Genomic DNA, 25,171 nt, shown 5'->3' with positions numbered 1-25,171 from the left:
GATGGGAGGGGCATATTAACAGATCAAAAGTGAAAGGAAAGAAACAGTTGATACAATAAGAATATAAGGGAAAACATGGGGAAGGCGGCAGATGGAGATGGAAATTCAAGACGATGAGCAAAACGAGAACAAGCTGAAAGCAGGCTCGTGCTTTCACTTTGTTCACGTTTTGCTCATCGTCAATAAGAATATAAGGAGCATGAACACTCGACAAATTAATAAAAAAAATGCAGAGTTGCAACTAAGAAAAAGCAGTGTAATTTCAAGGTGTAAGAATAAAAAAAAAACACGCTATAACACAAGAACGAATTGAGTACAAATAATTAAGCAATGTTATCATGTTATTCAAAGAACTCTTAGAGCGCAATGTATCCGTAATAGCAGTAGCTGCTTCTGGTAGCCGATTCCGTTCGGAAGTGGTTCGAGTTAAAAATGCATGTGAATAGGTCGCAGTTCTACAACGAGGAACATCAACTTCTTGGAGCTGGTCAATTCTAGCCGATATGAAAGGACCGTGCGTAAATGATTTCCGCGCGCATCGCATTTTGAATCGTCATCTTTCAGCGGCCTTAGCTCCACACAATACACGTACTCGTCATATTGCATCGATTTAGGCGTCTTCTACTGAGCCATTCTTTGCTTGTCCCCGAGAAGAAAATCACGCACATTGAAAACATCAAAATAAAGAGGACTCGGCGGCTGATTGAGGAAGGGCGGTCGAAAATCGCTGCATTCGGACTCGAACTACAGAGGGGAAGGGAGTCGGCCTGCACGCAAGGTGAATGCGCGCGCAACAGCGGCATGGCCACTTGGGCAGTTTACTGACGCGGGAGGGCGTGGGGACGATGCGACGCGGCTGTCGCTGCTGCTGCCGGAAGTCATTGGAGGAGGCCGGCCGCCGCAGCCGCGAGCTCGGGACTCGATCCCGAGGCGATAGCGCTGCTACTGCTCGCACGCGGCACGCACGCCCCGGCCGGACGCGTGCGGCACGCGCCGCGGGCTATACGTGCCCGCAGCGAGAGCCGGCCAGACAAGCCTGCGCTTTAGCACGCCTCTTCGCCGCGTGCACCGGTTGCCTCCGCAGCGGTAACCGCGTGCAAGCACCGCGCGGGGACCGTCGGAATAGCTCGAGCTTCAACGAACCATACGCCGCCATCTTTGGTGTCCCCAAGATGCCAAAAGGGCATTTACGACGCTTAACAGCTTGTATATACGGGTGCCACATCCTCTATGAGCGCTTGTAGTTTTCTCAAGTTATGCAGGCTTCGTTTCTTTTCGCGTCTTAACCTGTATGACAGCCAATTGGTGGACAGTTATTTTTGCCACCTACGCAATGGCATTGTTGGGCAAGCGTCAACGGTAATTAGCCGACGTTTTCGTTTTCGCTCTCGCCTATCGCCTATAGACAAGAAGAAGAAATGAAAGGAGGGTATAGTGAAAGAATTGGGTGAGTTATGGTTATCTCTTATGACAGAACACGAAAACAACTTTAGAAATGTCAGATCTGTAGGATTAGGAACTATAAAACGAGCCAACTACACGCTTCAGCTAAGCGAGTCGCGCATACTCTCTGCGCGTGGTAGAATGCCAAGGAGTGTTCCGCAAGCGCTGCGCTACAGTGAGGTTACGAGCAGGTCAGTCGCAATCTTTTCCTGCGGGTCCGCAGTTATCTAGCCACTGAAAAGCGGACAGAAGGCGCCGGTTCTGAAAATAAACGCCAAGGCCGGTTGCACGGCGCCTTCATAAGCAGCCTGCCTGTGACCACGCTTGAATGGGCACGCACACACACGAACACCTTAAGCCTACCTGGGTGGTCAGCAGCAGGCAACGAGCCCGTTGTGCGCTATAAGCAGTGTGCGGCAGGGGGAAAAACGCCGTGCGCCATACGAGGCACACTGTTGTCAAAGGCTTACTGCTTTGTTCTTTCGCTGCTGCATTTCTCATCGGATCACAATACTTGTTTCGGTTGAATAGTTGCTCGCGGCCGGTGTGACTGCGTACCGAAGCAGAATAAGAGGGTGAACCAGAGGGTCAGGACTGTTCACCCAAGGCATGACTTGGTTGCAGTTTGTATATTCTCACTGGAGCGCTTCGAATGGACGCCGCACAGAGTGCGTGCTTTACACTGGTACGCCAGGAAAAATAAGATGCCTATATCGTGCATGGACAGCAGTGGCGCGGGAAACAGGCGACTGCTGAAATTGGTCACTCGAACTTCAATGCAGGCGCTGTGCGTTGGGCATAAGAGTTACTTTACGAAAGCGCCGCAACGGCGTTCGAAATATCACTGACCAATAATGTTCTTGTGATTGCAACGCGCTGTAGGAAGGAATAAAAAAGCAAAGAGGTCTTTCTTATGTAAGTCCTCTAAGCCTGATAATCTGCTCAGGGGGAATGTGAACAAAGAGGAGAGAAAGAGGAGTATGGGGAGTGATGATAAGCATTGACACTACGATGCGGCTATATGCACATTCTTGTCCCAATGTTCACAGCCTTGCATGTAAGCCTGCACTAATAAAAAAAATTATAAGAGAGCCTTGGTGGCTCATTTAGTCTGACCAAGGGCTCAGTAACACTTCTTCTCTGAAGGACCTGTTATGAATTGGCGCTAACGAAGAGGCCAATGATACAATTGAATGAGAAATACAATACAATGAGAAAATTGGCGCGTGACTGACCACTCGAGGCACTTAGCGTGTATTCGCGGGATTCTTTCACGCTGGGAAAAACACTTTTACGTAGCACGTTTCGATCAACAGAAAGCTGTATGGGGAGTTTTTCATGTTGCTCTACAATTTTTTCATTGACACTTTTCATCTAAATATAATATTCGAGAAGCTTATTAATAAATTAAGGCTAACTATCTACTGATACGACCTCGAGCGGGTGAGGTGGGTCTTCACCGCAAGAATCAGGAAAGGACGACGAAAGCCGAGCATCGTGATGATGAAAAAAAAAGTTGAAAAGATTGTATTCACTTCATTGGTACATGGTTGTGACTCTTATCCGAATCTCGAGTGGTTTTATTAACACGGGGGCCAGGACGGCCTTAAATAACCTCTTGCGGTCTGGTGGTCATCGATGTCGTCTTGCGGATCCTGTGGAAATATTAGTGCTTTCGTCAGGCTCTGCTGTCGACGACCTCCTGCCCTTCGGTTTTTCTTCGCTTTGTCCTTCCCTTTGTGTCAGCTCGGGGAGTAAAAGGGGTGGTGCTGTTTCGGAGAAAAGGGCAATTATCTCTACATGGGGACGCTTGCTCGAACGCTTCTCACACTTGACAGGTCGCTGTCCAGGCTTATCGTATCAGCCTTTTCCGGGACGAGGCAAATCATCATGTCATGGGAAAGTACGCCTGAATGTCTGTCACATTTGACAGGTCGATCATAACTCTACACTGTTAGAACGGTTGCACCCTTTGGGGTGTATATTTGACCGACAACAATAATCGGCATCTGTCGTGCCCGCATTTCTTTCTTGCATATGCTGCGCGATCATTACACCCCAAAGGGTGCAACTGTTCTTTAAAATGTGGCCTAGACTCTTACACTCTTAAAACGGTTGCACCCTTTGGGGTGTATATTTGTCCCACAACGATAATCGTCATCTGCCTCGCTTGCGTTTCCTTTCTCGAAAACTCGGCGCTCACTGCTTTCCTGTTGAGAACTCTGTGTCACGCTGATAACGCGCAAGCCGTTCATGGCTTGGAAGTGCCGGGTTTGCAGCGTTAAAGAAAGGAAATGCGGGCAAGACAGAAAACGATTATTGTTGTGGTACAAGATAAGCCCCAATCGGTGTAAATTTTTTAAAGAATGTAATTAGGGGGAATGAAAAAAGTAATCTGTGTATCTCCAAGGGACGGCAAACAACGTTACCTTGGTTCTGTCCAGCTACGCGGCATTTGCGTTTTTTTTTTATAATGTTAAGTTCAACTTACGTGCACAGCTACTGACAGACGCCTGTTCTTACTGAGCGCTCTGGCGAACAAACTGCTTGATGAATATGGCCGTGATTTAGCGGAACGTTATGTGAAAGAAAGAAAGAATGTTTCGCAATTATTTTCCACAGCAATAACTTGAGAAGCTTCGTATCTGTTTTACTAAAGTGGTAATCTCGAGCTAAGCGCGGCTCTTGATAGAACCAACTCTTTGACAGGTCTGTATCAATGATACATGAGAGAGAGCAATGGTCTTATTGGGACTCAACACAAATCTACTTTTTTTTTGTCAAGTTGAAAGCAACCGCTTTAATATAGACGCTTTTTTTTCAATTTCTTTCGCTTTCCAAATGCCGTTAGCTAACAAACATACACGACCACGAGTCTATACAGTTAAATAGCCCTCATTATACTATGATGTGCAGACTATTGTGAAGGAAGCGTAGTACCTCAAGTCGGAACCCAATGGCACATTCTGGACCGAGTGAAACAAACACCGGATCATTGGTCCAATCCTCGCCGCCCATGATTTTGACTCAACCATGTCATACTTTTCGAAAGTGGAGGGCTGTGGTTCTCGCATCTGAGCAGATGTTAATTACCCACGGAAAAGCAGTGCTCAAGTCACATATATGTGCTTAGTATTCTCACCTCCATTTGCGCATTGTTCAGTAAACGTGCATTGTGGTCTTAAAGCACGCATAATGGCAAAGCCTTTAGAGCAATTCAAAAAAGACAGGGACGTGACAGAAGCACAGGACAGCGCTACACAGGACAGCTCTCTGTCACGTCCCTGTCTTTTTTGAATTGCGCTAAATGCTTTGCCATTATGAGTAAATCGTACCAACTAGCCCAAGAATCAGTCTTAAAGCAGACAGATACCCAGAGGAGTAGCTAAGAGTATTAACAAACAAACAAACAAACAAACAAACAAACAAACAAACAAACAAACAAACAAACAAACAAACAAACAAACAAACAAACAAACAAACAAACAAACAAACAAACAAACAAACAAACAACAAATGACTAAACGAATGAGCAAAAGAACTAATAAAAACTAATACATAAATAAATAAAATATTCTCGACAATAACATATGGTTACCGATAAGCAGAGACGGTACGTTTCCGATCTCCGCGGCCTTAGTCGATAACCTTGTATAACCTCATTTGAGTCTTTAGATAAGCACGTGTTCAGCTCTGTCCCAGCTCCCAAGCATTTAGTGTGGCTTTGGTGTTGCGCTGCTAAACACTAGGTCGCGGGATCCAATCCCGGCCGCGGCGACCGCCTTTCGATGGGGGCGCAACGCAAAAATACCCGCGTTTCGTGCATTGGGGGCACGTTAATGATCACCAGGTGGTCAAAATTAATCCGGAGTCCCCCACTACGGCGTGCCTGATAAGTAAATCGTGGTTTTGGCATGTAAAACGCCAGAATTAATTCATTCTAAACATTTAGCACTGCGAAGTGAAAAGGCATTCACATATTTTCCTGAATGCTGAGATAATACCACGCTACGATAATACCACACTGCTAGGGATCTTTGAATTAGCGCAGCATTCCGCGGTCAAAAATTCAGCAATCAATAATGACAACGCTTGTTGTTCTTTTGAAAATCACTTTATTTTCCTTGGCCCAAGTACGTGCACCTGTTCACCTTACCATGGCCTGACTGGCAGCACTTCCTGAACGCAGCGTGTAAAAGAAGAAAACAGTTATGCAGATTCAACGCACATATTAGAAACTATTTCAAGATAAGCTTTCTAGAAGTGGTTACTTAAATGCTATAGAACTGGCCATCTTCTGCACAGCGTTTTGCAGCATAGCGATTAGGTGGCAGTCAGGTAAGACGGCAAGACGCGTGACCCACGCAACCGCAAATTACACGGCCTCCGGGATCAGCACACCTTGCTATATCACACAGTCTCCAGGGTCGACTCACCAACTAAAATAGGTCCATCCTGGGGATGGCGCGATAGTAGTAAATTGCGCGACCTCCAGAATGGGTCCACGTTACTCGGCGAGAAACCGACCAATCAAACGCGACAAACCACGGGCAAGAAGGCATACAAAGCTTTGCTTAAATAAAGTAAATGTGTGTTTGATCGCGTAAATTTGTTGCAGCCAGGATATTTCGGCACGGTTTGCTGTTACACTGCGCAATTCTGCAGAGAACAAAGCCGGTCGCCGGCACATCTGTAGGGTTATAGTACAAATGGCTATATATAGGTCGAGTCGTTATATCAATTCTATCCGGTGTGTGAGCTGTTCGGAAAAGCAGCAGAAGCAGCACCAGAAGCAGCTGCAGCCACGGTCAGCAAAGTGCGGAAGCGTTAGCAAACAAAACTTCGCGTTAATAAATAAATGATGCTATTTTGCAGAGATCAGAATGACCATAAATTTTCTGCTCTCTTCCGACCGCGCGATCAGATGCGATATGATGATGGGGCATACTTTAACATGTTTGTTATGGGGCAGATTTGCATTTTTCATTTATCTTTCTTCAGTCGCGGTGCATACCTTGGTGGGCGACTTGCTTTTGCTAATTGTGTCCCAGTCGTGAAAAGGAAAAAAAAAAATGACATACATTAAGCTACAAGTAAGTTGAACCTCCTGCTTACTAATCTGGCTCCATTACACTTGGAGAGCAATGCTACATTCGATCAATTTACTTATTTCACAACCATGTTGGATGTGCCGTGTTCAGTGAGCCATGATGTTGGAATAGCTTTGTGTTCCTCGTAATTGTTGCATCTAATAGTTAATTTCTGCATGCACCTTCATCACGTGATTAAATGTTTTGATTCAGAACTGGCGGCATGACTCACTGCACACCAAAGCAAAATTTAATTACTCTGTAATCACGAGCACTCACCTGAAAGTGCTCAAAGAATCATCCTGCATAACTGTCTTTCTATGTGCTAGTCTGAAGCTCCTCGGAATAAAATTATGTAACTTTAACATATTTATTGACAGTCCACCACAGCTAGCGACTTAAGGGGTTAACGAATGACACAAGTTGTAACGTTGTTGTATTATGTCCTGCTCGTTCATCGCTTACTTCATTGCTAACAAGCTGCGTGGGCGCCTGAGCAGGTCAGTGATTAATTTGATTGATAATAACGCGGGTATTGAAAACAGGTGTTGATCTATATTGCATGATTTCGATACATCTCCTCGAGGTGCACTTCGGCAAGCACTCGTCACCTTGTGACACAAGCCATTTTAGTATACTTGACCTGCCTGATTTCAATGTTAACTTACTTTTCAGTTACAAACTCGACTCAGTCACTCGTGACCAATCAGTGTATGGAAAGCTTATACATTGTACTTTCACAACTATTCGTACATATTAAGAAATAAAGGGGCAAAGATAGCTTCGCAGCCGGGCAACTTTGTTCCCTACGAAGCACACAGTGCTGCACATCCTCGGGGTGGCGCCAAGTCAGCCAAGCGACCAGAAGAATGTGCTGGTCTGGTAATGCGGCCGCGGGCTGGGTTTCGGGCTCCCCCGTGCCGAGTGCGCGCCCGAACTGCCGCCAGGATAAATGGACTCGCCGCTCATGCGATCCGCTTGCGCCCCCAAACGAGGCCACCGCAGGTCCGCGCAAACAAATGCCGCGTCTCGCGGATCATTTGAACTTCGCGAAGAATCCAGGCGGCGGCCTCATTCGGAGGCGGCCAAAGTCGCACGCGCCCAACCGTGAATGTTGCGCCCCACGGCCCAGGGCGCCATAGGCAAGCGGGCGGGCCAGGCTATGAGCAACGCTAACGGCAACCGCGCAGCCGGCCGTGCGCGCAGTGCGAGAACACTGCGACGCACTGCGGCCGCCACGAAGACGAGCTCATCGGTGCGTGCCCGCCCGAAGTGGCTGTGCGGCTTACCGCCGCCCGCCTGACACGCCATCGCGCGTTTCCTGGGCGAGCAAACGACCGGGCGTGGAAGGCAGGCGTACCATAATGAGAGCGCCAAGATCAATTCCGGGACGACACTAGTGCACCTGCGGAAGACGAAGCGGCAAGGGCAACAAACGAGCGCGGTGTCGTTGCGCCCGGGCTTTGCGCATATTAGCTGCGCTGTCTCGGGGGCAGGACAGGACGCGGCAGGACAACGCGCAGGACGCCACTGTTGGGCCAACGTGAGGCATGGCGCGGGGGTACCGCGCACGCATGCACACAATAATTCACCGATTGTGAGCATGTACACACACACAACGATTAATTAAGCACGAGCATGTACTGCACTTCCCTGGGAAAGTAACACCCCAAGCCCCATTTCGTGATTCTCGAAGTGCAATTGCGGATTTATAGCTTGGCAGCAGAGTTTTCGTTCCTTGTACTTTATGGTATGGTCATGTGCCTGTATAAAACATGCTGAAGTGGAAACGGCGACAGCAACGTTGCTAGCTGAACCAAAAAATAGAGTTCAGTAGCAGAGGAATAGCGAGTGGAGTCCATTATACTTTAGCACGCGGTGCACGTGCTACGTCGTTTACACGGCAAAAGGGATTTGCCTCTTATTCTTTTTTTAGGAACAGCAGACAGAATTTTTTTAGCAGCTCATTACAAGCGGTGGTGGACATCAATAAATATGTGATAATCACTGAATAACAAATTGAGTAAGAGTTGCTAATTATCTTGTTAATTAATTAGCGCGTCTCTTGGAAAGCTTGAATTGAAACCGGTCAGTGATCGAAATATGTCCACTTAGCACAGATCCTGAGACATTAGTGCTACTCCAGAGATATTCGTTCTAAAACTGTTTCACAGATGACGACGGTTTGTGTCTTACTTGGATTCCGCCTGCGTTGCGTGAGGGATACTTTTCGGGAATATATTAACCGGAACACACAAACATTTCTCCAGCACTATAGGGTAGAATATTTACAACTATTGGTAGTTGAGAATTCATACTAAGTGTATGAATACCTTTAATTTTCTTGTTGCGTGAAGGAGACTATTCGGGAAAATATTAAATGGAACATACAAACAATTCTCCAGCAGCATAGGGCGGAATATCTAGTTTAGAATTATTCCTACAAAAACTGTTTCTAGCTTAGAATTCCTACTAAGTGTACATGGCTTGAACACTGTTTTCTTGCCTTGGACCTTTCGGTTTTCCCTCTGTTTTGATTTTCAGTTCGGCAAACACAGCACAACAGCATTAGAAATAAAAATATAGGTTGCCATCATTCTTTATATTCACAGATTATCCCACAGCCAAAAATGGATTTTCCAGCGCATGAATGTTTTTGTACTTGTGCTTTCGGCTCCAACTAAACAGTCTCAACTTGAAAGATAAGCTGTCCAGAAGTCAGGGAAACCAGTGGTTGCAAGGTCAACCACGGAAACAAATCTATTAAATGCAATCAAGACGTGTTGTACTCAATACCGCCATCATGTGGGGAGAGATATTCGATGTAGACGGGAGGATGCGTACATGCAAGTCTCCGTGAGCGTGATCGGAAATACCATGGTGGCCTTGATAATAATTTTGCTTCACACTGAAGAAACTGTGGTTACGTTTGAAAGTTCAGACAATGCGCAAACATTGGCTCAAGTATTAACCAACTAACAAGAGAAATTACGAAGACGCGACAAAGGACGGCTGTAGGAGCTGAATGTGTCAGTGCGCGGTCATATTTACGAAAGTAATTTGGCAGTGGTGTTCGGTGTTTTGTGAACGATATAAGTGCTACCTAGGTTGCCTGGCTTATTTTTTCCCAGTAGTTTCTGTTAGGTTTCGTTTTGTGTCACTTCTGGGTACAGTCGAGCGTAGATATGTGAATAAATGTATTGTTGAACGTCGATCGGGCTTCACTCCTTCAGTTAATTTCTTCGTGCCTGTCGTGTTCCGCTCTGTATCTTGATGCCATGTTGTTTAGATTTGTTTGCAGGGCGTGCTACCATGCACTAAGGGGACTACAAGAAATGCATGCTTACTCGGGCAAAAAGAAAAAAAAAGGCTGCCCCACACTTCACACCGGGAAAGGAACTTTTATGCCTACGTTAAAAAAAACAAAAACAAGTGAGAGGTATTTCAGCATTGAAAAACGACACAGCTTTAACCTTTAAGCTAACTGTCCTGCCATGAGCCTGGCCCTACTGAGACCGCCCTCTATCAAACAAAATTCTGCCAAATTCGATGCTCAAGCTGCAACGGTTCTGTGTTCATGCACCTTGCGGAGTTCCGATAGACATTTGGACACTCGTCGCGTCTGGACAGTAGAGTCAGGTTTGGCCGCGCCAGGGCTGTGCAAGTTTGGCCATACCTTCTGTCGTAACCTGCCTCGAGCAGACCGACAGTCTCTGTCAAGCTTCCACGCCTGACTGAGGACATCACGACACTTTTCCTTTGCTTAATTGCGTAAACGTCCTGCAACTTCACTGACTTTCCGCCTCTATAGTGCCCCGGCTAGAGTAGGGAAACTGTACAAAGCACCAACTTCGTTCAATACATCGCCTCAGGCAGCATCTTAGCGAAGGCTCGCTCGTCGCTGCGTGTCTCGGGCACAAGTGGCAAAACGTGCACTGCCATTAGATGCCCCTTCAGGAGAAGACCACTGATGTAAGCCAAACTCCTATTCAGGCTGCTTGCGCAATGGTAACGCCACACTTGCTACTCCACGAACACGGCGGCAACAGCTCTTTCGCGGGCCTGTCTCGAACGGTCGCGCGACGGCACCATTTACTGCACCACCTTACCGTCTTACAGCAGATCCTCGTACGTTTTCGACCATTTGGTCGAACATCTTGTACACTGCGTTGTGCGGTAGCATGATGGAGATACTCCGCACTTTGCGAGTCTTACAGTATCAGTGGTTCTTGCTCCACCAGTAGGAATGTTTGCAACTGCAAGTATTGGGACCATCAGCAATTATAATCAGGCATCAGGGGCCGTATTCCTAATTGATTACTTTCGGGGTACTTTCACTTTTACAAGACAGGGTGTCCACCGCGACACCTAATTAGAGCCACAGGCATTCTGGCCGAGGGCTCACCAAGTCAGCGTTCACTGAAAGTGATATCCCTGAAACCGATCGACCAAAAACGCGATACCCGGACGCATGAAGCTTTGTGTGATATATGTGGCAGACCGAATTTTTTGAACCCCTAGGCAATAAAGTTTTAAAATATTTCGTTACATAAGCAGTTCCGTATAGATCCAATATTCGATGGTGCAACATCGTACTGGTGGTTATATAGTACAGAAAGTCCTAAGTTGACACGGATTATCCGATATTGAGATATACGGCGCGTTATTAAAAGGGTCTCTTTACTATTGATTCGCTTTTCATTAAAACAACTTACCGTTGTAATAATTTTTTTGATGTTGAAATAGCTGATTTTTTGTATTGGTGTCGGTCTCCGCATTTCTCCGTAAAGCTTTTCCATCTCTTTACGAGGGAAAACTTCATACGTTTTATTAAGTTTAGATTCTCAGCTATGAGAAAAACGGCTGGTTGAATGTTTAGTTCGTTGTTCGCAGTGATCCCTAAGAGAATCGTTTTCTTGAAGACATGTGGCACTCTGAAACGTTCATTTGGGAAGCTAACATTTATTTTAGTCTAGAGAGAGATAAATAACTTTATTTATGCCATATGTTTGGAGGTTGGGGCCCTAAGTTCAGGGCTCCGATGACTGCGGTGACGTCGCTGGCCCGCCGGACCTGCGCCTACTGAACCGGCGGATTTGCGTCTCGTCGATCCAGGGAACCCGTTTTCAGTCGTTAACAAAAGTGTAGGCAGGTTTAGCTGAGATATAAGGTGGGGAGGTCGTACGTATTTGCTTCTTTCACCTCCATTTTCCTTTTGCATGGGCTATGGCGCTACGGCGCTATGAAAGATAAAAACCACTCAGCATAATAACTGGTTAGCAATCTTCATTACATTTGGCATATATACTGTGGAAAGAAACGTGACTTTGCAGTATAGGAATGCGAATACTGACCGTACAGAATGTTTGAATTTGTTGAATGTTGCTACCTAGTCACCTCGTCATGCCACGAACCCAACACCGTCTTTAGGTCCTATGTTACAGCTGGACCCAGCAAGCTCAAATTTGCTTTGTTGCTTTCTCACTTAATTAGAGCAGAACGTTGTCATGGTCGACAGTTATTAATGAAATCTTGCAGAGCCGGGTTTATCTTCGTCCCGCTTACGACCAAAGTGCAACCGCGCAGTCGAGCTTAATGGCCGGTATATGGAAGCTCGGAAATCACATGTGAAGTCGAGCCCATGGCCTCCCGGTCACCACAGCCTCACACCGACGGGGGCGACCTGACAGGGCTCCGACGCAGGTTATTCGCTGCGAAAGCTCGGGAGAGCCCGGACTCGTCAGCGAAAGCCAATTCGAGCGAGCTTTTCCCATGATGGCCCTGCGCTGAGCGGCACGCCAAACGTCGGTGCTGGACTCCGCGACGTTGCAGGCTCGTCGCGTACAGCAGGGATTACCACCGATGAAGCTGGACAGCGGAGTCCCGCCCGCGAACAGCAGCCGCCCACTCGGCTCCTGGCCGTGAAAGTTTGATGCTGACGGCCGTCCTGATCGTTGCTGTTGCTGCTGTTACTGCGGCGGAGACGGCAGGAGGGAAGAAGAAGGGATAGAGTCTTTGTTCGCTTTCGGCCGCGGTGCTTCCTGCGCTTTGTTTCTTTCTTTTAACGTTCTCTTCTGGTCTTAGCTTCAGCGCTATGAAGCCGCAGAACATACAGGGAAGACGTACTCGCGTGTCACTGAGCAGTGCCGTCTTCACGCGGAGGGATCGGCAACAAAGCCCTGTCTCGCGACATCCTCTACATTGCATTTCCCTGCACCCGATGTGCTCCCATCTGAGCGCGGTATAAATGTTTTGCAGGATACGCTGCTTCGATACGCGCGGGCGCATGCTGTGCGGAGAGGGAGCTACTTAATTAAAAGCATAGTCTATTGCCGGCGTAGAAGCATTCGCCTACATGCTAGTATGCAAGGTATGGGGGCAGAGAGAAAGTTGCAAGAAGGGCAGAAAAAAAGGGAGGAAGGAGAAACACTAACAACATGGGGCTTGAAATCTTGATTCCTTAAATGTCAGTCTTTCAGTCCGGCTTGTCATCATTATTTCATTTCTGGCGCGTTAAATGATGTATATTACCGTCTCACACTCTAAGAACAGTTTACACCCTTTGGTGTGCCCCTTCTGCCACACAACGATAATCGTCATCTGCCCTGATGCGTTTCCTTTCTTTAACGCTGCGAGCCCGGAACTTTCCAGTAACGAACGGCACGCGCGTTATCAGAAGGGGCACTCCAAAGGGTGTAAACTGTTCTATGCTGATAACGCGCGTGCCGTTCGTTACTGGAAAGTTCCAGGCTCGCAGCGTTAAAGAAAGGAAACGCATCAAGGCAGATGACGATTATTGTTGTGTGGCAGAAGGGGCACGCCAAAGAGTGTAAACTGTTCTTAGAGTGCTATAACTGCTAGAGTTCTTAAAGGAAGCAAACTGAGCCAATGTAAATTGACAAGAACACAGGGGCCTGACGCGTTGCCAGGGACCTAATATGTCCCCTAAAGTCAAAGGACATTGATAGATGGCTGCGACATCTTCTTTGGTAGAGCACTTTCATCGCTTCACGTGCGCTCCACAGATTAAAAAAAAAAAGATGTGCATAACCGGTTCCACAGAGCCGCAGTTGTGGCACTGCATCTCTGTCGTTTGGCCAAGGCGAAATTTAAGTCGTAGTCGATGGTATACAGAGTGTCTCTAAATATCAGGTTATTCGTCTTAGGAGCCGTGATTTAAGTTTTGTATCAATATATTAGAAAAACTCATAGAAGTTGCCCAAGTGAGGAAGACCAGAGCTCCTCTAGCTCTTTAAAGGGCCCCTCACCAGGTCTAGCTATTCCGAACTGACAACCGCCGTGCATACAGTGCGCACTAGCGACCGTGCCTGCAAACTATTACACCGCTACGCTCCGTGAAAAGAGCTGACATTTCAAACCAAACGCCCTGCGCCCTTGTCGCGGGCGGCGCGCTCCCAGCCGGAGAGTCGACGTCAATCGCGCCGGTGCGCCTACGTAGTTCGCCGTGCTGTGAAGTCACTCAGTGGCACGTTTCTTTGAGAATTATTCAAGGATCTGTTGGATGAATAGACGAATTAAAGTTTAGAGAAATAATAAAACCTACAAACTGAATGTCCGCTTGTCTCTATTTTACTTCGTACCGTACCAGGAGAGGTGTACTTTTGTTTCGTCTGCTTGCTCCCATGTCTTGCACTCGCGCGCACAGAGAGCGAAACTATGCCATTTTCTGCCGTGTTTCAGTACGGGACCATGCTCTGTGATCCGCTTTTGTCTGCCTCAGTATTCGTGTCGCACAGACTTATACCATTAGTCAGGTGTCCTCGTGCACAGCGCGCAAAATGGTGCTTTGCGCGAAACGAGACAAACGCAACAGCTCGCGCGCGAGACCGTCAGCGGAAGTGCGGCGCGCAGAAAAAAAGAAAGAAAGCAGGCGGGGCCCATGACGTATGCGTCGCGCAAACCTACAGCATTCTGTATGGGAGAGAGAGAGAGAGAGTAATATAGGAAGGCAGGGATGTTAACCAGTCAATAGCCTGGTTGGCTACTCTACGCTGGGGGAAGGGAGAAGGGGAAGCGAGAAAAGGTAGAGAGAGGGTTTAGATACGTGTACGGACAGCACTTGAGTTAAAGCCGCTCGCGCAAGCTAGAAGTTCTGAGAAACCACAAAAGTGCCTTCACTGCCTTCTGAGCCGATGATTGGTCGGGACGGTGCTCTAGTACTGTCTGTTCACTCAGAGGACGATCATCTAATTTCCTCAATGTGTTGTACAAAGATTGTCTTTGTGCTTGAAATTGAGGACAATGGCAGGCTAGACGGGGACAAGTGAACGCAGGCAGGCTAGACGGGGACAAGTGGAGAGGGCATCTATTTTGGCGGTGATGCTCGCCTCCTGAAATCATGGGTTCGCGTCATGAAAATATTTATGTCTCGGCTATTAATGAACCAATTAAAAAAATTCTTGCTGCAGAACGCTCCCTAGGGGGTAAGTAACAACTTCCAAAGTATAATGAAAATTTGTTATGCGGCCTGGTTAGGGGCCCTTTGAGAACATGCCGATTAAGATTACCTAACTTTGGTGAAAGCGGACGTCTCATTTCTTGTGTAAGTTATCTTTCGTGAACGCTTGCATTTGGTTGCGCGCATGTTTAAAAAAAATTAAATTATGGGGTTTTACGTGCCAAAACCACTTTCTGATTATGAGGCACGCCGTAGTGGAGGACTCCGGAAATTTCGACCACCTGGGGTTCCTTAACGTGCACCTAAATCTAAGTACACGGGTGTTTTCGCATTTCGCCCCCATCGAAATGCGGCTGCCGTGGCCGGGATTCGATCCCGCGACCTCGTGCTCAGCAGCCTAACACCATAGCCACTGAGCAACCACGGCGGGTTGCGCGAATGTTTGGTTGCGTGCACACGCACGTACACACAAACACGTTCTCTCTCTCTCTCTCTCTCACACACACACACACACACACACACACACACACACACACACACACACAAAGCAAATATCGGGCACCTCGGTTCCCCTTCTTCTCGTTCACTGCTAAGCGAGAGTCTCGACTCCGGCAGATTTGATGCCTTTAGGTCGCATGCGGGGGTTTATTGGTCAGTTGGCTGCTATTATAGTTCACGTACTACGCGACGCCATTGGCCAAAAGGATGCTCCGTTTCGGCAGCCATAGCCACGAGGCACGCTGGCTAACACTTTCCGGATGGCCATTGTACACATACATTGTACATACCCAAGAATGTGGCAACGGGAACAGCCGCCGTCGTAGCTCAATTAATAGAGCAACGCGCGCGTAATATGCGGAGGGGGTAGGTTCGGCTCCCATCGGTGGCAAGTTGTTTTCCCATTCATCTTCATTTCTCTTTGCCGTATTATTTCTATACTTCAATAAAAAAAATTTCATATGCTTTCCGTGGCTTCATCAACTGTTGGCTTCATATGGTTGTGACTAAGAAAAATCAAGTCCCTCAGTTGTCTTTTTTCTTGTTAGGGATTTAGAGCAACCTAGGCTGTCGTCGGATGGGAACAGCGTACAAGAATTCGGTTTACCGCAACGGGCCAAGCTTTTCAACTGCGGTGCTAAGCAGAGCGTGATATGAGTAAGCAATGTCACTAATGGTGAGTTGGCAGTTCGAGTTAGTTCTTTTCATGCACAGACATCCCTATACACCGCGAACATTGACTGGATGTCCAGTAGATGTTTCAGTTGGATATTCAACACTTCCTATAGAAGTTTGGATAGCTCTATAGTTTACATGAAAGTAACGTTCACGGTACTGTAAAAAGTTATCTTTTTTTAACGCTCAAAGGATGTGACATACATATCTCTGCTGGAAACTTGCTACATTGTTTGGATATTACAGTATGGGGGTGAAATGCGCTATGGATGCGTTACCAAGATTAAACTTTGCACGTTCCTCTTAATGTGCGGGAATAGCTAAGCGTCTTTTTTTCACTTCATACAGAAATGACACCAGCCTTCAAACTTGGTTTGACAGCAATACTTTATTGGCAGAACGTACTATCGTGAGCAATATGAGTGGGAACACGCCAACGCGTGGTAAATATATAGCCTCGAAACCGAGTTAGAGCGATACGAGGACGGCGCTGTCGAAAACAGAGGGGAAAGGGGACGCTCTTCCGCTAACTGTTGGCACTCCCACCGCACCTGCGTTTGTCGAAAACGGCAGCTTACAGCATTTCACTGGCCGCCGATAGCCGATAAGACGGTTACGTGCACAGTAACTTACAGCCAGTCTGATGTTTTTAGTCATACTTTTTTTTTGAGAGCGCAGCTCTTAGCCGCCCCTTCCTGCGTTTAGCGAAAGGTATTTCCAGATATACCTCCACAGGACCTGATGTATATCTTATGGAGCGCATCGTGTCACGCGTTCCAGACAGACGGACAGATTCCCCAGGGAAGTGGCTCTCGAAAGTTTACGCTTCAAAACATTGATGCTATTGGCCACGCTTCGGTGCACAAAGTTATCAGTAACTGCAATATCAAACAGCGTTATCATTGTGCGCTGGTGATGCGAAGTTCCGCACTTTGTATAAAGAGACGCAAGGTTGGAGTGCCAACAGTTATTAGAACAGCGTCCTCCTTTCCACTTTGTTTCCGACGCCGGCCGCAACGTATCGCCCATAGCAGGGTTCGAGGCTATGTCACACGGGCTCCTGTGTTACCGCTCACATTGCTCACGACAGTATATTGCACATAAAATTTAAATAACCTTCCTGAGAAAAGTGACGACTCGTGTGACTGCCCGGCATATCAGGGCCTTTTGCAGAGTGCCTGCTATATTAAATATTACATTCGCAGAAGACGTTGTGTTGCAGATGCGACGGGTGAAACGCCCACACAGCAATATCACACACATCGCGGGCACACATATCTGCACACGCCCGTGACGAGGAAGAGCAGCGTACGCATTCTTATAGACCTTCTGCCTGGCGCAGGTGGCATTTTGAATTAACTAAAGTTTTAGAAGTATATTGTATGAAAAAATACCCAGAGTAGATGTACAGATATGAAATGCAGACATGATAGCTTCGCAATATATTTGGAACAAATTAGGAAACATAATTCGGTCGCAAACAAAAACTAGAAAAAAATAAAGCCTCTGGGAAGATTGTTCATTTGTGGTCCGAAAAACGTCTATTTGTCATGTTTTTACGACGTACATTAGAGGTCATGTGACAAAATCTATAGGCCGTCTCTTTCTTAAGTCAGAGAAACATACATGTCCTGTATTTATCTAGCAAAAAAAGTACATCCACCGTCACACTTAAACTGAACACTCCTTAAGCGCATTTTTTATTCTACTGCAAGGATCGCTAGTGATTTCTCACTGTGCAGCCTTGAATTTCCTAACTTAATGCGTATTCTTTCTAAAACAGTTAATTTTCGCTCCTTATAAGCAGCGTTGTTCCAAGTTAAATAGTTACAAATGGGCCTTCTCTGTTCGTATAAAGTATTACGGCGGCTGTACCTGCCTGTGGCGTCAATCAATCAATCAATCAATCAATCAATCAATCAATCAATCAATCAATCAATCAATCAATCAATCAATCAATCAATCAATCAATCAATCAATCAATCAAGGAATCAACAAATCAATCAATCAATTAATTAATTAATTAATTAATTAATTAATCAGAGAGTGAGCTTTATTTAAACAAGTCAAGTAATGTGTACAAAAATAGTTGGACCAATAGCCTATGTGGCTAGTAGCTGGTCCAATACACAAAAGTACATATGCAGGTCAGCCAAATACATATCTGCTCAATGAGTAAGTACATTTTTTACATGAACAAGTATTTTTTTTTAAGGAAGAGCTATTACGTTTGGCTAGACAAGAAGAAGCGTTTACATACAAGATCAAAATTTCTGGTTACTTTTATCTCCACAGGCACAGTGTTCCAAGTTATAGCGCCAAAGAACTCTATTAATCGTTCACCGTATACATTGCTGCAATAAGGAAGGTTTAAGTTAAAGTTAGTTGCTTGCCTGGTGTTTGCACGTGGGAAGTTAAATATGGTGTTGGGTAAGGGAAAGTTGGTGTTCAGTATTTTGTGAACTAAACAAGTGATCTTATAATTTCTTAACGCTGGGAAAGAAAGAATACGAAGGTCAGTAAACAGAACGCTACTTGGGTGATGAACAGAGGAAAATGTTATTATTCTTAGGGCGCGTTTTTGCAACTGCACTGTAGGTGTTAAGTAAGTTTTATATGTTAGGCCCCATATTTCACAACCATAGCTCATGTGGGTATGAAACAAAGAAAAGTATATGCAACGAAGCAAAGCACGCGGAAAATATTGCCGGGCACGGGCCAGTGTGTAACAGCTGAAAGCGAGTTTTTTACAGACAACGCAAATTTGTTCTCTCCAGTGCAAGTGACTGTCTAAAGTAACACCTAAATATTTAAATGAATCAACACAATCCAGAGTTCGGTTCGCTAGAGTCAAAGTGAACTCACTGTAGTCTAGTATTTTCCTGTTAGAGTGAAATATGATATACTTAGTTTTATCAGTATTTAGGGCTAGTCTATTTTCTGAAAACCATTTAACTACTTTTAGCAGTTCACCAGATATAGTGTCTTGTAATGACGAAAGGGAGTCCCCTGAGTAAACTAAGGCGGTATCGTCAGCGTACATCAAAACTTTTGACAGGTTAAGTGCACCCGGTAAATCATTTATATATAATGAAAACAGAATAGGGCCTAAAACCGAGCCTTGCTGTACACCGCATACGATATCTGTGAAAGCAGAATGATGTTTGTTAATTACCACTTGTTGCCTTCGTGCCTTAAAGTAGCTGTTGATGAATTGAAGCGCGTTTCCAACGATACCATAAGATTCCAGTTTTACTAACGGTATGGAGTGACAGATCGTATCGAACGCCTTTTTTATATCAAGAAAGATCGACACAGCAATGTTATTCTTGTTAAGAGCAGAGTTAAGCGATTGCGAAAGTGTTAAGACTGCGGTTGATGTAGATCTACCTGCAACAAAACCATGCTGCTGCGGGCAGATAACGTTATTGCTTACAAGAAATGCATTTACCTGCAGCACAATGAGCTTTTCGAATAGTGTGTTAACTACACTAAGAATTGAAATAGGTCTATAACTACTCAGATGGTTCGGATCACCAGTTTTGTATACAGGGATAATCTTTGACACTTTTAGTATATTTGGGTAAACATTTTTACTTATCGCATGGTTAAACACGTGACAAAGGGGCACACATAAGACATCAATATTGTTTTTCAAGATCTTAACTTGAATGCCGTCAAGTCCGGGTGCCTTATTAACCGATAATTTAACCGATAACCGATAACAGACCTGCAGAAGTCTGTCTTGATTTGGACATTAGCACCTAATTGGTACAATGCAGAGACGTTTGTGGCTTGCTGGGATGGTAAAGCTGCCTTCCAGTCCGTAAACATTGTCTTGGGGCGTGGAATTTGCGCTGACATGTATTTGATGCTTCTTTTATCGCAACACTACTGCCAATGTTGGTGATGTAATTCTTTGTAGACGACAGGAGAACATTTCTCCCTGTGATGGGCAGAAAGAAGTTGTACGAAGGGCATTGATGCTTTGACGAGTCATAAGTGCACACATGCGTCATGATCCACTACCCTTGCAGATATAAGCGAATGCTCTCTGTAGAATAGCTGCTCAGGGCATATATATATCTCAAGGATGCATTGTCGTATGCGGAGAAGCAATATCGTCCATGGTGAGCCGTGTGGTAGCATTATGTGCGGTGCTCACGTAAGAATTGCAAGGTCGCAAGGGAAGTGCTGCCAATGGCCTGACCGAACCGTGGATGTCTTAGTATGCTTTTTTTTTATGCGGCTCAGAAAATGCATCTTCAATTCAAGCACGTGCTTAAGGTGGATACGGGCAGACTCTTCAATTTCGAGAAAGCACACGCGTCAGGAATTTGTTAAATGCCACCACGACGCATTCGCTGCACAGTAGTGTGACAGAAAACTGCGTTCAGGAGGAAAGTCGCAGAATGGAGCATCCAGCCAGAATTAGTGAACATGTGGGGGCGTTCTTTAAACTGTAAAGCATAGAAAAGTACGGACAAGCCCGATAAAGCACATGCTGTGCATATAGAAGGGCACTAGGGCTTGCTGATGTCATGGGATCTTCGATGGGTCCTATCAGAGCGCTCTCGGGAAAACTGCAAAGGTAGCGGGACACAGCATCCACATCTATTTCGCAAATAATTAGGCTCTAGGACTTTCACTATTACCATCGAAGCCTTATTATTATCTTTGTTGTGTTCTGTAGCGAAGCACTAACCCCCGTATTCACAAACGCACCTCGCTCGAAACGCGCCTTAAGTGAAAGAAGGCTCGAGCGTTTTGCTCAATAATCTCAAGGTACCCCGGCACCTACATTGAATCGCTCCTCGAGTAAAGTTAGTGCATAAACATGGCTGCCTTGTAATCTGTCGCTCGCCCCGTCAGCTTTTTCCGATGGACGCCAGTTGCTTCCGTAGCTTTTCTTTAGTTAACGATGCTGCGCATTTTCAATGGCTTCGTTTTAGGGACCAGTGCAGTCCTCTGGAGCGCTCCGGTAACGGAATTATTCCCCTGCGGCGCTGAGACAGAGCGGCCGTCCTGTCAAGAAGACTGCGAGCTAGTGCAGTGACTGTCGTCTTACTCCGTCCATGAGCCATTTGTTGACCTGCATACAGGTATTCTTCGTGTGAGTGCTCCAAAACTTCTATGGGCGCAAGTGCTTTCACGTGTTTCTTGTAGCTGATCGTACAAAGCCGCACCAGTTCAAGCATGGCGTGATACGTAATTGTGGCGGACATCGAACCTATGAAAAGAAAACAACTACGAATATTCGTACGATTAGTGCGTGTATTGCTTGTGCAAGCGCCAGCAGTCGCCCCCGTTCGCGCGGTTTGTACGAGAGTAGATCGTCACTGACTACACTAATCCAAGAACGGCGAAACACAATGCAGCAAGGCGATCATCTCTTAAACGAGCAGGTGCGTTCACTTTAACTCTTTCTTTTTCATTTTTCCCTATTTCATGCAGCTTGTTGCGCTAGGGAAGAAAAAGTGCTGCACTTTTGCGGGGACTCTGTGCAGTTGGTGGAATTTAAAGCGGTAACCAATAATTACGCAAGCCTTGCTCCAAAATATTCAGTTTAATTAGTTTGTCATGCCTATGAACATCCGAGCTCAACGAGGAAGTGACCAACCATGAAACGGCATTCAGAATTATACCTGCATGTATACACAGGTGAATGGAATGTTATTGTTGAATAAAAACACATAATAACAATACAACAGAGCGTAGTTTTTGTAGATGACATTATCTTTTATTGTGATAAAAAAGCTGTAGCAGTGCAGTGAGAGCTCCTAATACAGACACTGCTAGCAAGTGGTAGCAGATATATCTCGCATATCTCTGTTGCGAACATTCCAGCTCTCTAGAGGGTTCATTATGTAAGTGATAGACCGCTGTATATCGGTCTGCCTGTGCAAGCGCCAAACCAGCTAAAAAATGTTTCTTTTCAATTATAAATAAAAGCAGTATAAGCTCATTAATGTAAAGAAATCCCGTTCTAAAACACAAAAGTCTTAAACGAATGCAATTAGTATGAAATGCAAGCTAAAGAAAACGAATACAGTACCTAAGCTTCTTTTCATGGGCCTTAACATCATTGTATCTTTATCACCAACCCCTTGTCTTATGCAGGAACCAGGCTGCCAACACAAGCACGCAGAGCAACTGTCTTTCGAAGTGTGTGCTGCGCTTGCATTGATGTGTAAGTGAAAAGCTCCAGTTAATGTGTTTTGTTGCACTACAATAGTCGCACTATTCTGGCTAAGACGTCTACCCTACCGCATCTGACATCCTGTGAGCTCAAACATCACCACTAAAAGTAGTTTTACTGCATGCATTTGCCTATAGACACGTTATAGCTGAAGTCATTGTATTTGTTATCCAGGCTTTCTTTTCTTCAGCCATATTTATTAAAACAGTACGTACCCTTTAATAATTTCAGGTCAATCCAAGCACCAATTTTTTTCTAAAACAACAAATTAACATAATGCTCGTCTTTTTGTACTTTGATAGTATGCAAATACAGCGTGAACTTTGATCCTATAAACAGAAGCAGTAGTAATGCTTACACATATATTCTAGAATAAAACACTATCTGTATTCTAGACAGTAGCCTGTCGGGTGCAGGCACCCGAGGGCATGTAAAGGTAAATCCTTGCAGAATATATGCTGTTTCTACTCTGGTTCTAGCTGCAGCTTAAGATGAATTATGAAGGCCGGAACAATGAATTTCTTCCACTGGATAGTCATATCATAAGAAGCGAACAAACACTGACACCAAGGACAACATAGGGGAAATTAGTTGCGCTTAATAAATGAAATAAAGAAACAATAAATTAATGGAAATTAAAGTGGATGAAAAAACAACTTGCCGCAGGTGGGAACCAAACCCACAACCTTCGCATTTCGCACCTTACATAACGAGGGTCCCGAATCCGGCAACATTGATGCCTTCAGGTAGCATATGTTTCCCCTATGTTGTCCTTGGTGTCAGTGTTTGTTGGCTTCTTATGATATGACTAATAAAGATCGGGCCCCTCGGTTAACCCCTTTCTTCTCGTTGATTCCACTGGATAGGGATGACAGCTGGCTTCCATGGGGCTTGCAGAACTTCAGCAATTGACCAAGGAACAAAACCCTGGGTAGCAGCGTGTCTTGTGGGATCCCAAATTAGGCCAAATGATGATGCAGATTGTCACAATGATGATGCTGAAAAATACAGTATAGAGTGCATTACTTCAGACAAGTTGAGACGAACCATAAAATTATGGCACATTTCTTAATGTACACTTGCTCATGCTAAAGTAGCTCTAGCATACCACTAAATACTAAAGTGCTGGCTACAAATGCTACAAAACTGCTGCATCACAGATTGTGGGCAGTAAAAAGCTCACGCCGCAGTTGCAACGCATCATGGGCAACTGATGACCTCGCACATCATAATCATGAATGTATGCTCTTGAAAACAAAAATTATGTGACAGCTGAAGAGGAATGAAAGGTGAATTTGATTTCATTATGGTATAGCTGTTTCATGTTTGTGGTTGGAAATAACACGGAATCCATGTCACCATTTTGTCTATGTGGGGAGACGTAACATCAGTATTATTACAAAGTTTATGCGTATAAGCGCATGCTAATTACCGGGTCGGTTAATCAAGTACTTCTTCAGCAACTAGGTTCTTTCAGGGGAGCGAGTTGGTGCAATTCCAACAGGCAGGCACCGTATCTATCCATGCTTTCAGGTCTGCCAGAAGCCTTACTGTGCATCAGAGACGTTGATTTTTTTCATCAAATGTTCTTTGCAAGGCCGACATCCTGCACTAGAATGCCAAAAATATATTGTACACAGGGCGTTCGGGCGTTAAGTAGAATCAGTGTACCTAAGCAACGGAAAGGAAAAGACATAGCACAACTAAAATTATGTGGCCATTTGCAGAATTTGAAAGCACAGTTTATGTACACGCACAGTTTATGGAACATGCATCAGATGCTACCACATAGCACATTGAAAAAGGTAAGGCGAAAAACACTAATGCGGGTAATTAACTGCTGACAAGTTAATTTTCAGAAGATTGAAACATTGCGTAGCGTATATGGGAAATGAGGAAGCACCGGAAATGCAGGCACCAGTGCTGGTTCATTGTCCATGTGTGCTACAATTTGCACAAATCGACTAACCACCACGGTTTCTAAAACAAAGTACAGTACTCAGAAATGCTTTTCTTCTACCTGCCGGTACTACGCACTCAACCATATGCATTCCGCCACATTTATACTATGACGGCTTCTCCTCTACTGAAAGATTTTATACACGATACTGGAATGATCGTTTGACACAGGCGCCGACCGGCACATTGTGCATTTTTGTTTAAAAAAGCAGAACTAATACCAGATTGTCGTGCAGAATCTCCCACAAAATCCAATTAGCAAAAAAAAAAAAAAATGTTTTGCGCAAGCTTATGCTGCCTCGAATATGCTTCAGGTACTAATGCCCGCTACATGAACAACTCGAGTCAGTCATGCTTGAGCACATCGGAAACGTTTCATCGACAGCGCCGCAGCAACCTCACGAAGACCACATCAACATAGTGTTCCCTTCCACGCAAAAATGGCTTACCCACCCATATTTTCTGTCCAGTTCTTGCTTTGAGCAAGCTTTCAGCACCACTCGATCTTGAAGGTAAACAAAGCTGCCCATCGGCCGTTCCATCTGTGGCCTCCTTCGAAGTCATTCCGGCTCGGTCACCATACACACACGTACAAAATCAACCGCAACGTGAACCGCCAATGAAGCATTGGAAAAAAAAAAGAGCAGCAGACAAATGCCGGCGCCAATTTTCTTGGTTCTCAGACCATGCGCCATGCTCTAAGCTGTTGGGGTACGATTGATGCCAGACCTTAAACACAGCTGCCGCTTGATCTATCAGTCGAATGCTCACAGTGGCAGCGTTGCCTAGCTAAAGTGGTGCATTGCGCCATGTGGTCGTTTGATTAGGAAGACAACTTAACGGAAACACATATTTGTCTTAAATAATTGTAGTTTTGATAAGCACATG

The 25,171-nt window shown here is 45.4% G+C and overlaps 1 long non-coding RNA gene across 2 annotated transcripts in view; it reads right to left on the bottom strand.

The window, feature by feature from the left end:
* Positions 1 to 5,556: 5,556 nt before the first annotated feature.
* The window catches only part of LOC140216635 (uncharacterized), a 169,051-nt gene continuing 149,436 nt past the window's right edge, over positions 5,557 to 25,171 (bottom strand). The window contains exon 3 of one of the 2 annotated variants that reach the window (XR_011893209.1): positions 5,557 to 5,622. This is a non-coding gene — a long non-coding RNA (uncharacterized lncRNA). Of the gene's footprint in view, positions 5,623 to 18,181; positions 23,323 to 25,171 lie in introns of those variants that run through there. The other variant, XR_011893208.1, reaches the window with a different exon arrangement.

The sequence above is a fragment of the Dermacentor andersoni genome, chromosome 1 (genome assembly GCF_023375885.2).
Source record: "Dermacentor andersoni chromosome 1, qqDerAnde1_hic_scaffold, whole genome shotgun sequence".
In the NCBI taxonomy this organism is placed as follows: Eukaryota; Metazoa; Arthropoda; class Arachnida; order Ixodida; family Ixodidae; genus Dermacentor; species Dermacentor andersoni.
Note: the sequence above shows the minus strand (reverse complement) of the source record. Positions and strands in the feature narration are given on the sequence as shown.